Source organism: Lactuca virosa, chromosome 5 (genome assembly GCF_052849685.1).
Source record: "Lactuca virosa cultivar CGN04683 chromosome 5, Lactuca_virosa_CGN04683_v6, whole genome shotgun sequence".
Lineage (NCBI taxonomy): Eukaryota > Viridiplantae > Streptophyta > Magnoliopsida > Asterales > Asteraceae > Lactuca > Lactuca virosa.
The window spans coordinates 389,626,000-389,639,571 of NC_136430.1; the positions used below are offsets into that span (position 1 = coordinate 389,626,000).

At 38.4% G+C, this 13,572-nt stretch overlaps 1 pseudogene; it reads left to right on the forward strand.

Moving 5' to 3' along the window:
* Positions 1-12,552: 12,552 nt before the first annotated feature.
* Positions 12,553-13,143, forward strand: LOC145113777 (putative serine/threonine-protein kinase PBL28 pseudogene; annotated as a pseudogene).
* Positions 13,144-13,572: the final 429 nt, after the last annotated feature.

Here is a 13,572-nt window from a genome sequence, read left to right on the forward strand (position 1 = left end):
AGAGATAACAATTTGTTATCATCATCTCTTTCAAAAATAAAAATTGTTATCATATATATATATATATATATATATATATATATATATATATATATATCATTCGAGGGTGGAGGACGTCATGCTCAGTATCACCACAAATGTATAATAGTAAAACAAGCAACAACATCCATTGCATTAACATTATAGTGTTTACATTGTATTCAAATCACATATTATTGACTTCAAAAGTAAATAGCAAAATAAGACTCGAAGCTATAATGCTCCGTCTTCTAGAACTTAGTGCGTGTACCTATCTACTAGTTTCCTGAGAATACAAGTTATATTGAAAGAGAGTATCAACATTTAAGTTGGTTAGTTCATAAGCATTTTATTTTAGAAAGTATGTTCTTTGTTCCATGAAAACCTTAGTTTGTTCCTCCAGAAAATCCAATATTTTTTGTTGAATTAATTGTAAGAAATGCGACCCATTCTAGTTCTTTCTGAAATCACTTAATGGATACAAGTTATATACAATCCAGATCAAACAGACAATCGATTTTGTGGTTCTGCCTTAAGCCCCCAACCAAACAAGGAACATGAAATGAGGCGGAGACCACACATTCCACTGTTTGTCGGGCCTGATTTGTATGCAACTCTGATGTATTCATTAGGCAATTTTAGTGCTAACAGTGCTGGTCCTTTTTGAGTGAAATCTATCTTGTACTTAGAAAAGTAATGTATTTCGGTTGTATAAGTATGCAAATCTTGTTGTATGTATGTACTTAGTTAATCATTCTTTCAGAAAAGTAAGTTTTGTATTAAAAATAGTATGTTGTACTTGTATGTTATGACCTGACCCATACCTGTTTCCCCTATGATTTCTTAGTGTATACGAATCATATTCACAACCAAAATTGAGCAGATAGCAGACGGTGTGAATCTGCTCTAAGCCCACAACCAAACATGGGACAGGAAATGAAGCAGAAAGCACACATTCTTCTACCTATCGGATCCTATTTAGATATAATACTGGAGTATAAACTAAGGAATCATAGAATTAGCATTATAGGTCCTTTCTACGATGTATGTTCATGTTACTAGTTCGTATGTATGTTCCTGGATCCACCAAATGTACTGTAAAGTATTGGATTATAGTTTTGTTATTGTATAAAACTATGTAAAGTTGTTTATGTATTCATACACTAATCGTATTTGTTAATACCAAATTATGAGTTATTATAACCATGCTAATGACCAGGATGGCCTGATACGACGTTCTTCAGGCGTCGGAACTGTTATGACATTTGTCACCCAAAAATCAACTGTAGTTAACAGTCAGGGCGCATGATTGTCAGTCCCGTATAGATCTATACACAAACTCACGTTCTCCCTCCAGGAGACTCTGGTTATAAAATCAGGGATTTCGTTGGCACTTGGATAAGTACTAGAAGGTAACTCTCACAAAGCTATATTTACAGTTACGTGTAGAATAAAGAAAAGCCTTTTTATAACGATCTATTCTAAATATTATCCCTTTTGTAGTTGAAAACTATATTATGTAGGTTCCCTAAACTATACCTATTATAGTTTATATGCATGTTCTGTAAGTAATAAAAATCCGAGCAATTTAACAGTTTGTATAACATAATGAAGTAATTTTAGGAAAATACATTTTGCTCGATATGTTACAAAAGGGTTTAAAGCTTTATTTAAATACATTTCATGTCTAATATATATATATATATATATATATATATATATATATATATATATATATATAACACATATATAATTGAGATCAATCAGGTAGTCGGACAAATGATTCCAACCTTAATCCACAACCACACAAGGAACAGGAGTTAAGGTGGAAAGACCTGTCCTAAGTCTGTTGCACCTTAATTATATATATATATATATATATATATATATATATATATATATATATATATATATGTCCTAAGTCTGTTGCACCTTAATTATATATATATATATATATATATATATATATATATATATATATATATATATATATATATATATATATATATATATAAACTTCGTTTACCTCGAGAACTTAGCAACGTACATCCCGTCTTTCACGTGTCGAACCTAAAGAAGTGTCTGTCCGATGAGACACTTGTGATACCCCTCGATGAGATCGAACTAGACGACAGCTTACACTTCGTGGAGGAACCCGTAGAAATCATGGATCGGGAAGTCAAACGAACGAAACAAAGGCGCATACCGATAGTGAAGGTCCGTTGGAATGCCAGGCGGGGACCTGAATTCACTTGGGAGCACGAAGATCAGATGAAACAGAAGTACCCTCATCTTTTTCCGAGTCCATAATTGTTTTCTATGTTCGAATTTCGGGACGAAATTCCCTCTATCGGGGGGATGACGTGACAACCCAAAATCTTTATCTGTAAATCAAATTCATCCAATAAAAGTCAGACTCGTTTCTGTTATCACTTTATTGTATTCAGAGTCAGTTTTAGAGTCTTTAAGCCTACTACAGTCAAGGGTTGAATGTTGGGAATCGTTATCTTGGAATATATAGTTTGCAATCGAGCCTGGAACACCTTCAAAGGGAGTTCACGGCCGTAAACTAGGTTCACGGTCGTGAACCTATGCTTGGGCCGTGAACCACCCTCCATATATATATATATATATATATATATATATGTGATTCACACATTTTCTCCTCATTTCTTCAAGCTCCAGCCGTGAACATCCCCATTATCTCTCAAATATCTTCAACCGTGAACACTCTTAAAGGCCTCAAAACGTAAGTATCCATCCCTTACCTGTTCATGCTTAGAAACCCCCTTGATTCTAGCCTTGACTCATCAATTTTTCATCACCATCTTCATGGTCTTCAAGAGTTCACGGCCGTGAACCCTTCATAGGACCGTGAACCCTTCTTCATGGGCCTTGAACCCTTCATAATGGGCCGAAAACCCTTCAAGTATTCATGTGTTCTTGGGCCGTGAACACATCTTGGGCCGTAAACCCTTCATGTGTTCATGGGCCGTAAACCCCTATTGGGCCGTGAACCCATGGAGGTTTTGCCGTGAACACTTCCTTGTCCCTCATTCTTGATTCTAACACTTCATTGTGAGTGTTTCCTACATCCTAAGGGTGTTTCCTCTGACTGTTAGTGGTTTTAGACACTAATTGTAGGCCTATACATGTTAATATGTGCTTAATAGGACCGTATTGTGCTCGAGACTTCACTTAGCATACCAAGAATCTAGTTGTTGTTATTCATCCAAGTCACTCCTAATCAAGTGAGTTCATACCCCTATTTCTTTACAGTTTTAACATTTTTAGGGGGGATACAAGCCAAACATCATTGATTTTGTGAAATTATACAAAATGGATTTCAAAACACTTAGAACTGATACAATTGACACAACCTCACAGTTTTCATACTTTTATCAAATATTCAGATATTTCATCCCTTTTGTATATTGCTGAGCATAAGGGAGGTTTTCAACTCAAATCATAGAGTTTTTCAGTGTTTAACATGAATACATTATCGAACATATAAACTATAATAGGTATAGTTTATGGAACAATTGACTTATCAATGTACAAACATAGATTCAATGTGATCAATCATATAAGCTATATAGAGTATAGTTTATGAGACATATGTTCAGCTAGTTAAATTCAAGAATACATTTTATTCTACATGTAATCGTTAGTATAGCATTTTATGAGTGAGCATTCTTCGCGTACTTACTTAAGTACTAACAAAAGTCCTGAGATTATAACCACAATCTCCTTGCGGGAGAACGTGAGTTTGTGTATAGATCTATACGATATTGACAATCCCGCACCATAACTGTTAGCTAAAGTTAGGCCGGCAGGCCTGGGTGACAAAGTCATTTTGATTCCGACACCTGAAGAACGTCGTTCAGGCAATCTAATGGTCAAGTATGGTTATAACAACTCATAAATTTGGTACTAAGAATATACGATTAATGTATGAATGTTAATAACTTTAATTAGTTTTATTATAAAGTAATAGAACTAGTAACCACATTAAAGTTTTTAGAGCTTTCCGAACTTACTATACATACTGGTGATAGCTAGGTTTTTCACGTAAAAAGTGTTTCTCATTCAAACAAACAATGCACAACACATACAATGGTAACTAGACATATGAACTAATACATTATGAGATTCAGTAACAAAATACACATGTTAGAAAATAATGGATTTTCTTGGAAACATACAAATACTTTCATTGATTCCTTAATCAATTTTCCGTACAAAAACATGCTTATGAACTCACCAGCTTTATGGTGATACTCTTTCAAAACTGCTTGTATGCTCAGGAAATCAGTAGACAGGTACCTCATACATATTTTGAGAAGATGGAGCGTATAGAGCCTTGTCTTTTACTTTTGTTATACTTTTGATGTATATAAACTCGAATCAAACCGATGTAAATATTTTACTTAATCAATGTGATGGTTGTGTTTACTTTGATTACTATGATGCAATTGTTATGATACTATATATGACGTCATCCACCCCCGAATGTTTCCGCCGTTCCGGTTTGGGGGTGTGACAGATTGGTATCAGAGCTGTTGTTTATATTGAACTAAATATACCGAGCCTTACATGATATACAACTATAAACACTAAAGGAGCCGAAGTGCTCTGTACTAAAAGTAGACTTTAAAAATACAAGTATTTTTACAAAAAGTATACAAGTATACATACGTACAAGAATCCATAACATGGTAAGAACTACATAAAAGTATTTAGGGCGAGTTGGACACTACGGTTAAACCTGGACAGTTATGTAGCCATATGTGGGGCCAATATAACCTGATCAACTATATTTGTCCGACATATGACCAACATGTGTTTGGGAGTGACTGCGGTGTTGCGAAAAGTCTAAAACTCACCAAATCCTATACTAATGAAAACACATAGTTAAAATACTATAGGAGTATTTTATGGTACTATAACACTGCACAGAGTCATCACTATTAGTACAAATCCTTATAACGAAAGACATGCAGTTCCTTGTTATTGTTAATAACTATCATTATAGGCCTTTATTATCGTTGTAGGATTTAGATATATCTTGCTCGAAAATATCCAATTCATGATCAGCATAGAAGACTTATTGTCATTTTTCCCTTGTATCTTTTAGAGAAAATATGCCTCCCAGAAAGAGACCCAACAAGCAGAACAACAATCCTCCGCCGCCGCCACCTCCTCAGTTCGATCCTGTAATGTTCCAGGCAATAGTTATAGCTGATGTGGCTGCTGCAATGTCTCAAATGAATCCAGGCGGCGCTGGCGGATCAGGAGGTGGACCCGATCCCCGTAACCTTGACGGTGGTCAGGGACATCAAAGGAGTGTTCATATAAGGATTTCATGAATGCAAAACCCAAATCTTTCGACGGTAATGGAGGAGTCATTGCCCTAACCCGATGGTTCGACAATATCGAATCAATTTTCGAAATTTGTGCTTGTTCGGAGGCCAGCAAGGTGAAGTTTTCCGCCTGCACCTTCACTGATAGAGCATTGACTTGGTGGAATAGCCTGGTCAAATCCCTAACTCTGCCAGTTGCAAATGCAATGGGTTGGGAAAGTTTAAAGGAACTCATGCTTGCTGAGTACTGTCCAAGGGGCGAGATGCAGAAATTGGAACACGAGCTTTGGAACCTGAAGATGAAGGGTTCCGACATTGTCTCCTATATGGCTAGATTCTGCGATCTAGCTCTTCTCTGTCCGGGGATGGTCACCCCGTAAAGCAAGAAAATAGAGAGATACATCTGGGGATTGACGCCCCCAACTCAAGGAAATGTCTTCGCTGCTAAACCTTCCACTTTCGACAACGCCAAGTGTTTAGCACAAACTCTTATAGATCACGAAGTTGATCTTGATGCAGTAACAACCGTTCCCGAACCATCAAAGGAGAGTTGTGGGAAGAAGAAATTATGGAAAAAACGTAAGGGCCAGTCTTCGCAGGACCCCTCCAAGAAACAACAGGTAGTGACAGTTCATGCCGCTACCACCCCTGCTGCTGTACCCACTATTCCAACAACTCCCAGTCGCTACGCTGGAAATTTTCCCTTGTGCAACAAATGCAACTTCCATCATTTGGGAGTTTGTAGAGAGATGCAATGCGACAAATGTGGCCGAAAGGGGCACACGGCTCGGTTTTTCAAGACACCAGCTCAACCGACCAATCAAGCTTCTGGAGCGGTCGTGGGTCATGCCTGTTATGGCTGTGGGGAGGTTGGGCACTTCAAGAGAAATTGCCCCCAAGGCAACAACAGGTGGTAACAAAGGGAAGGTGCTAGCGATCGGCCAGGAGGAGGCAGTTGCTGATCCCACTGTTGTTACGGGTACATTCATCCTCGACAAATCTTATGCATGCATTCTTTTCGATTCTGGTGCGGAGAGAAGTTTCATCAGTCATGCGTTTAAACACCTTGTCAAGTGTAAATTCCAACCTTTAACCGAAACATTCACCGTCGAGAAGGCTAACAGAAGGAAAGAGAGTACTAACAACGTATTCATAGGTTGTACCCTTACCTTAAACGATCATTCTTTTCCAATTGACCTTATGCCAATTTCCATAAAAAGCTTCGACGTTATCATTGGCATGGATTGGTTGAGCCCCAATCGTGCTGATATTCTTTGTTATGAAAAAGCCATACGACTCAATCTCCCACCCGGCGAAGCCCTTATTATATATGACGATAAATTCAGCTCGAACCTCCATATCATTTCATGCATAAAGGCTCAGAAATATCTGCGAAATGAGTGTCATGCATTCCTAGCCCATGTTGTTAATGAGAAACAGGAAGTTAAAGACCTCGAGAGCATCCCCAAAGTCTGCAACTATCCTGATGTTTTCCCTGAAGATCTTCCCGGAATCCCTCCCGAGCGCCAAGTCGAGTTCTGTATCGACTTAATTCCTGGAGCTACTCCTGTAGCTAAATCCCCATACCGTCTAGCGTCGGCAGAAATGCAAGAGTTATCCAGCCAGCTCAATGAGCTACTCAGCAAGGGATTCATCAGACCAAGTTCCTCACCCTGGGGAGCCCCGGTCTTGTTTGTAAAGAAGAAAGATGGATCCTTTTCGAATGTGCATAGACTATCGGGAACTGAACAAACTTACCATCAAAAACCGTTATCCCCTACCCAGAATCGACGACCTCTTCGATCAACTCCAAGGAACCAGCTATTTCTTAAAGATGGACCTGAGATCAGGGTACCACCAGTTGCGAGTCCATTAGAATGATGTTCCCAAGACAACTTTTCAGACTCGGTATGGTCACTATGAGTTTGTAGTGATGCCCTTTGGTCTAACCAATGCACCCGTTGTATTCATGGATCTGATGAATTAAGTGTGCTGCCCTTTCTTAGACAAGTTTGTAATAGTATTCATTGATGATATACTTGTCTACTCTCGGAGTGAGGAAGATCATAAACAACACTTGAGACTAGTGTTGGAAATCCTAAGGGCGGAGAAGCTTTATGCAAAGCTTTCCAAGTGCGAATTTTGGATCAGAAAAGTAAATTTCCTTGGTCACGTGGTTAGCGAGGAAGGCATACACGTGGACCCTTCCAAAATCAAACCGATTGAGACCTGGTCAACACCGAAGACACCCATAGAAATTCGTCAATTCTTGGGTCTCGCTGGCTATTATCACAGGTTTATCCAGATCTTCTCCAGGATTGCTAAGCCCTTAACCACCTTGACTCAGAAAGGTGTAACCTTTAGTTGGGGAGAAAAGCAAGACACTGCGTTCCAGACATTGAAGAAGGCCTTATGCAGCGCACCTGTCTTATCCCTGCCAGAAGGGACGGAGGACTTCGTTGTCTTCTGTGATGCATCTAATCAACGAGGAAAGGTTATTGCCTATGCCTCGACACAGCTGAAAGCACATGAAGTTAATTATACAAATCACGATTTGAAGTTGGGAGCAGTGGTCTTTGCATTAAAAATTTGGAGACATTATCTATACGGAACCAAGTGTACCGTCTTCGCTGACCACAAGAGCCTATAGCATATCTTCAATCAGAAGGAGTTGAACATGAGGCAACGACGATGGGTAGAGCTACTCAGTGATTATGAGTGCGAAATACGCTATCATCCCGGCAAGGCCAATGTGGTAGCTGGTGCCCTCAGTCGGAAAGAGTATTCAGGTCGTAGAGTGAAGGTACTGAAAATGACCATCCATTCCCATCTATCCGCTCAAATCAGAGAGGCTCAGTTGGAAGCCTTAAAGCCAGAAAACATGTCGGATGAAGCTTTGAGGGGAATGGAAAAGAACCTGGAGATCAAAGGTGATGGAGTATACTATTTCATGGACCGGATCTGGACCCCGAAGTATGGCGGTTACAGGGAGGTTGTCATGACCGAAGCTCACAAGACTAGATACTCCGTTCACCCAGGTTCAGATAAGATGTATCTGGATCTCAAACAACTCTATTGGTGGCCGAACATGAAAGCAGAGATCGCTACCTTAGTGGGCAAGTGTCTGACTTGCGCCAAGGTGAAGGTGGAATATCAAAAGCCCTCAGGTCTACTTCAGTAGCCAGAAATACCTGAGTGGAAGTGGGAAAGGATTACGATGGATTTCATCACTGAGTTACCCAAGTCTCCGAGTGGGTACGATACCATTTGGTTAAAAGTCGACCGATTGACCAAATCCGCCCACTTCCTGCCAATCAAAGAAAACTTCAAGATGGAGAGACTCACACGAATCTACATTCGAGAAACTACAGAAAAGATCGTACAAATCTGGGAACGACTAAAAGCTTCAAGAGATAGACAAAAGAGCTAAGCGGATAAGAGACGAAAACCCTTGGAATTCCAGGTTGGTGACCACGTCCTGTTGAAGGTCTCACCCTGGAAGGGCATGGTATGCTTCGGAAAGCGTGGAAAACTAAACCCGAGATACATAGGACCATTTGCGATCCTCGTTAGGATCGGTCCCGTAGCATACAAACTTCGTTTACCTTGAGAACTTAGCAACGTACATCCCGTCTTTCACGTGTCAAACCTAAAGAAGTGTCTGTCCGATAAGACACTTCTGATACCCCTCGATGAGATCGAACTACATGAGAGCTTACACTTCGTGGAGGAACCCGTAGAAATCATGGATTGGGAAGTCAAACGAACGAAACAAAGTCGCATACCGATAGTGAAGGTCCGCTGGAATGCCAAGATGGGACCTGAATTCACTTGGGAGCGCGAAGATCAGATGAAACAGAAGTACCCTCATCTTTTTCCGAGTCCATAATTGTTTTCTACGTTCGAATTTCAGGATGAAATTCCCTCTATCGGGGGATGATGTGACAACCCGAAATCTTTATCTGTAAAGCAAATTCATCCAATAAAAGTTAGACTCGTTTCTGTTATCACTTTATTATATTCAGGGCCAGTTTGAGATTCTTTAAGCCTACTACACTCAAGGGTTGAATGTTGGGAAACGTTATCTTGGAATCTGTAGTTTGCAATCGATCCTGGAACACCTTCAAAGGGAGTTCACGGCCGCAAACTAGGTTCACGGCCGTGAACCCATGCTTGGGTCGTGAACGACCCTCCATATATATATATATATATATATATATATATATATATATATATATATATATATATATATATATATATATATATATATATATATATATATATATATATATATGTGTGTGTGATTCACACATTTTCTCCTCCATTCTTCAAGCTCCAGCCGTAAACATCCCCATTCTCTCTCAAATATCTTCAACCGTGAACACTCTTAAAGACCTCAAAACGTAAGTATTTCATCCCTTACTTGTTCATGCTTAGAAACCCCCTTGATTCTAGCCTTGATTCATCATTTTTTCATCACCATCTTCATGGTCTTCAAGAGTTCACGGCCGTGAACCCTTCATAGGGCCGTGAACCCTTCTTCATGGGCCGTGAACCCTTCATAATGGGCCGAAAACCCTTCAAGTATTCATGTGTTCTTGGGCCGTGAACAAATCTTGGGCCGTAAACCCTTCATGTGTTCATGGGCCGTAAACCCCTCTTGGGCGGTGAACCCATGGAGGTTTTGCCGTGAACACTTCCTTGTCCCTCATTCTTGATTCTAACACTTCATTATGAGTGTTTCCTACATCCTAATGGTGTTTCCTATGATTGTAAGTGGTTTTAGACACTAATTTCAGGCCTATACATGTTAATATGTGCTTAATAGGACCGTATTGTGCTCGGGACTTCACTTAGCATACCAAGCATCTTGTTGTTGTTATTCATCCAAGTCACTCCTAATCAAGTGAGTTCATACCGCTATTTCTTTATAGTTTTAACGTTTTCAGGGGGGCATACAACCCAAACATCATTGATCTTGTGAAATTATACAAAATGGATTTCAAAACACTTAGAACTGATACAATTGACACAACCACACAATTTTCATACTTTTATCAAATATTCAGATATTTCATCCCTTTTGTATATTGTCGAGCATAAGGGAGGTTTTCAACTCAAATCATAGAGTTTTTCAGTGTTTAACATGAATAAATTATCGAACATATATGCTATAATAGGTATAGTTTATGGAATAATTGACTTATCAATGTACAAACATAGATTCAATGTGATCAAACATATAAGCTATATAGAGTATAGTTTATGAGACATATGTTCAGCTAGTTAAATTCAAGAATACATTTTATTCTACATGTAATCGTTAGTATAGCATTTTATGAGTGAGCATTCTTCGCGTACTTACTTAAGTACTAACAAAAGTCCTGAGATTATAACCATAGTCTCCTCGCGGGAGAACGTGCTTTTGTGTATAGATCTATACAGGATTGACAATCCCGCACCATAACTATTAGCTACTGTTAGGCCAGCAGTCCTGGGTGACAAAGTCATTTCGATTCCGACACCTGAAGAACGTCATTCAGGCAATCCAATGGTCAAGTATGGTTATAACAACTCATAAATTTGGTACTAACAATATATGATTAATGTATGAATGTTAATAACTTTAATTAGTTTTATTATAAAGTAATAGAACTACTAACCACATTAAAGTTGTCATAGCTTTCCGAACTTACTATACATACTGGTGATAGCCGAGGTTTTTCATGTAAAAAGGGGTTTCTCATTCAAACAAACATTGCACAACACATACAATGGTAACTAGACATATAAACCAATACATTATGAGATTCAGTAACAAAATACACATGTTAGAAAATAATGGATTTTCTTGGAAACATACAAATACTTTTATTGATTCATTAATCGATTTTCCTTACAAAAACATGCTTATGAACTCACCAGCTTTATGCTGATACTCTTTCAAAACTGCTTGTATTCTCAGGAAATCAGTAGACAGGTACCTCATACAGATTTTGAGAAGATGGAGCGTATAGAGCCACGTCTTTTACTTTTGTTATACTTTTGATGTATATAAACTCGAATCAAGCCGATGTAAATATTTTACTTAATCAATGTAATGGTTGTGTGTACTTTGATTACTATGATGCACTTGTTGTGATACTACATATGACATCGTCCACCGCCGAACGTTTCCACCGTTCCGGTTTGGGGGTGTGACATAAACACATTGAAAAATAGTGAAAGCGTAGGGGTATGAACTCACATGGGTGAGTGATTCGATTGAAGACTGGAATAAGGGTGTTATACCCATGAATGAAGTCCTGGTGCACAAACGAGTCTTAATTTGCATATTATGATACATATAGGCATGATATTAGTGAATATAACCATAAAGGTGTTTAGAAAATAACCTAGGATGTAAGAATTTCTTACCAAAGGAGTGTTAGAAGCAAATTTGGAAGGCTGTTAAGGGTTTACGGCCAGCCCAATGGGTTGACGACCCAATGGTGTTCTTGGTGAAACTATGATGATCCAACAGTTTACGGGCCACTTAAATGAAGATGGGAAGGAGATTGGAAGGAAATAGGTTAAAGAAATGAATAATACTTGGTGTTCTTGGCAAGATCCTATGAAGATTCAAAGTTTATTCGATGATAGTTGAGAGAGAATGAGGGGTTCACGGTTGGAAAATGAAGAAGTGAGGTATGATTTCGGCTGGAATCATATATATACTAAGTATTTTCAGCCGAAAAGACTTCCCGAGGAGATAAGATCCGAAGGTTTGCAGTCCGACGAGTGAGTTCTCGGCCGTGAACCGAAGTTGTGGCCATGAACCTCATTTGCGGTTTACGAGCCGTGAACAACCCATGCGAGGGGTTTGCGGTTCTGCGAGGGTTCTCGGTTCCTTAGTGTTCTTACTTCATAAACCCACAACACCTATAGTACAAGGTGTATATACTAATAAGCCATCAATCTAACTTATTAAGATTATTAAAGGAATAAGTTTGACTTTTACTTGACGTGTTTGACTTTCGTTGACCAAGGTTGACTTTAACAAGATTGAAATTTCAAGTTGTCACATATATATATATATATATATATATATATATATATATATATATATATATATATATATACCATCCAAGCTATAAGATTATTGTTAATGTTTGTAAGCATCAAAGAAGTTATGTCTGTCATTCTAGAAGCTAGCCATCTTAAATTAAAGTTTCGAGAAATATGTGCCACCACTAATGATTTCATTAATGTAATCGGGAAAGGGGGTTATGGTCGCATTTATAGCAAAAATATTTTTCGGTCCGATAAACTCACCAGTGTTGCTGTTATGAGACTGGTGAATATGAAGCATACCACTGGTCAAGGTCGTAAAGAGTTCTTGAAGGAGGTTCAAATACTTTCTCGTCACCAACATCCGAATCTTGTCTCCCTAGTAGGTTATTGCGACGAAGTCAAAGAGAAGATCCCGGTTTACGCATATGCACAATTTGGTAGATTGGATAAGCACATAGAAATGGGTAACGCAACATTTAAGCAATCATGGAAGCAACGGATAAAAATAAGTCTTGACGTGGCACGTGGTTTGGAGTTTGTACACAACCGTGCTGCAGAACATTGCAGAATCATCCATGGTGACATAAAGTGCACAAATACTTTACTTGATAACAACCTTAATGGAATAGTCTCAGACTTCGGACTATCCAAAATAGTTCCTGTCACAAAAGACGGAAGCTTTGACATTGAAGATGTGAGTGGTACATAAGGATATGTGGATCCATAATTTACATCTAAAGGAAAGCTAAAAAAAGGAGTCGGATGTGTACTCATTTTGGTGTAGTTTTATTTGAGCTACTCGGTAAAAGACCATCTTATGCTACAGACAAGGTAACAAAGAAAGGCCAGTATCTTAAAGATATAATAGGAAGCTACAAAGAAAAAGAAAATTAAAAAATATTATCGACGATAAGCTATTGGTTAAAATGAAGTCAAATTCCTTCGATGCATTTGCTACAATTGCATATACATGTATGGAGAACAATCCAATCGACCTTCAATGGTTTCGAACATAGAACAATTGTAGAAATGATTGGAATTTGAAGCAAGTTAATCTTCTAAATTGTATGATTACAATGATATATGTGATAAAGTGTAGTGGTATATAAATTTTGGATTCTATAAATACAATACTATA